Source organism: Heterodontus francisci, unplaced genomic scaffold (assembly GCF_036365525.1).
Source record: "Heterodontus francisci isolate sHetFra1 unplaced genomic scaffold, sHetFra1.hap1 HAP1_SCAFFOLD_86, whole genome shotgun sequence".
Classification (NCBI taxonomy): domain Eukaryota; kingdom Metazoa; phylum Chordata; class Chondrichthyes; order Heterodontiformes; family Heterodontidae; genus Heterodontus; species Heterodontus francisci.
The window spans coordinates 3,526,701-3,529,105 of NW_027141093.1; the positions used below are offsets into that span (position 1 = coordinate 3,526,701).

A 2,405-nucleotide genomic window follows, 5' to 3' on the forward strand; every position below is an offset into this window, starting at 1 on the left:
CTCTTTATAAATGTCTTGTTGGTCCAGGGGTATGGTTTTCATTTTCGATGTGTAATTGGATAGCATGTGAGAGATCCTGGTTTCAAATCCTGCATGACTCCTACTTCATTTGCATTTTTAGTTGAAGGTCATCGATTGGTTGCAGCCTTACAAAAAGCGGAGTTGACTTTCACACGGAGCCTGTTTGAGGACCAGAGAACTGGATTCAAAGAGCCTGTTGACAAAATTGAAATGAACTAAATGTACAGATTGCCAAGTGTGTGTATGAAGGTGAAGCAGGAACTGAGAGCTGGATCTAAAAACAACAGGACTGGGTTCTGGTATGGAATGGAATTCTTCTGTGTTTCTGTTGTTTGTCTTGGATTAACTCATCGATTTTTTGTTTTTCACTTTGTCGATTTGTTTGAATAATTGTGGATCCTTCTTCAGGGTGTTTTCTTTCACCAGGTAGTTCTGACCTCTGATGATGTTGATCGTAATAAGCTTCAACTCACTGATAGTTTTGGAAGTGAGCAAATTTCCTTTGCTTGAGTCTACAACATGGAACTCAGTCTGACATGTGGATCCATGGGAGGATTTGAAAGCTGCCCCAGCGTTGGAGCATACAGTTGCATCCATCCAATAAGAGACCGAGTAGAAGTGACAGTTCAGTCAGTCGAACATGAGACTTTTAATCTCAGGGTTGTGAGTTTGAGTGCCATTCTGTTTTTCCCTTTTTTTTGGCTTCATTCGCAGAGAGTACAAGGATTGTTTGACGTGAAATTCAACAACAGTATGAGAAAGTCTCACTTTGATTCAGGACTCTTATCTCTCTGCAGCATCTTGCTGCGAAGAATTGAACTTTATCTCATTTCCTTCTCAGCTCAGGGTCAGTGCGGCTCAGTGGGACTTCTGGCTGTCTCCCGCTTCACAATCCATCAGTGCTGAGAAAGCAATGGGGAATATTACTCACATGTTGTATTCTGTAAACTTTTGGAAAAAATTGAATTATGTATTTACTTCCAAAACATTCATTCTCAGTTCTGGGAAAAATACAGTATATGATCGACTGTATCAGGAAGTGGGAAAAGTTAAAATATGTTGTGACCAGTGGAGAAGTGGGATGAGAATAAATAGTGCCCTTCTCTGCTTTCAACTGCACAAGCCTTTTCTATCTGGCTCTGTAGCTCAGTTGGTTACAGCACCTGTCTAGTAAGCAAGAGATCCTGGGTTCACCTCCCAGCAGAGCCTTATTGCACATTTGCAGTGTGCTTTAGAAGCTTCCTGATCTTTCATTTACATTTCTGTCTTGTGAAATTTGACTTCGAATTCAAATTACATAATGAATTTCAGTCACAGGAGAAAACAGCCTTTGTGAAGGATGTGAGTTTGGAATGGCTGTTCCCCCTTGGACAGAAATTCAGTGCTGATACGCCAAAGGCAACTTCTTTGATAGAAGTTTGTTCACAGTTACATTCAACCTGGAAAACAGCTCGACATTAATCTCACTGAAGGAAAGTGTGACTGCGTTGTATGTTTCAGAGTGTTTGTGTCGTTATGTGTTGCTTTCAACCGTGACTGGGACATGACGCAAGTTGGAGGGTTGATCCGAGGTTTGGAATATTTGTCAGTCAGGAACAAGAAAAATCAAAGGAAGCAAATAAGAAAACCTATGTCTCATGTGGTTACCGACAGACGGTGAGAAAATATTAAACTTTGTTCTATTCAACACAGCTGTGTGAACTTTGACCTGTTCTACCTTTTTATAAACAGTATTTGAAGGGTCTCGGTAACAGTATTCAGTGTTGATGAGAGTGGGGTCTGGGTGAGCATCTGCTGAGTGTGACAGGGTCAGGACTGGATGCAGGAAGTTCTCTGACAGTCTCTCTCTCTTTCTCTCTCTCTCTCTCTGATGGGTTGAGTTGATTTTCAACTGGCAGCTGTTGGTGTTTCAATAAATGAAAGAAGTTCCCTCCACCCAATTTTTTTGAACAGACAGTGTAGTATAAGGATGTAAAGGGTTAATGCTGAAGACAGTGGGATCAACCCCTCCCACTGTCAGAGTGATGATGTAACAGTCACATGAGATGAGGTTTGGAAGAGAGAGCAGCACCAAGGATGCTAGCTTCGGAGGCTTGATGAGTGTGTATGTAGTATTGTGTAAATTAGAAAAGAGTTCTTAGTTCTTCCAGCAGGAAATGTGTCCAAAAAATATTGAGAAATTCACACTTTTGTTATTCAGGAGTGGAAACACAGATATTAACTCCAAGTGACAGTTCTGGGTTCATTTAACAAAACAAAAGGTAGAGAATAATATTACTCACTGATTGAAATCCCCCAGTGAGGAGACAGTTAAACAGGTGATCTGTTGGGGCATCATTCGATCCAAGGTTTCGGCAGCATTTAATCTCCCTTTTTGGTGAAGT

The 2,405-nt window shown here is 41.0% G+C and overlaps 1 non-coding gene across 1 annotated transcript; it reads left to right on the top strand.

The window, feature by feature from the left end:
* The first annotated feature begins 1,156 nt into the window (after positions 1 to 1,156).
* trnat-agu (transfer RNA threonine (anticodon AGU)) lies at positions 1,157 to 1,230 on the top strand. Its single transcript has one exon. It is a non-coding gene; the product is annotated as a tRNA-Thr (tRNA).
* The last annotated feature ends 1,175 nt before the right edge of the window (positions 1,231 to 2,405 follow it).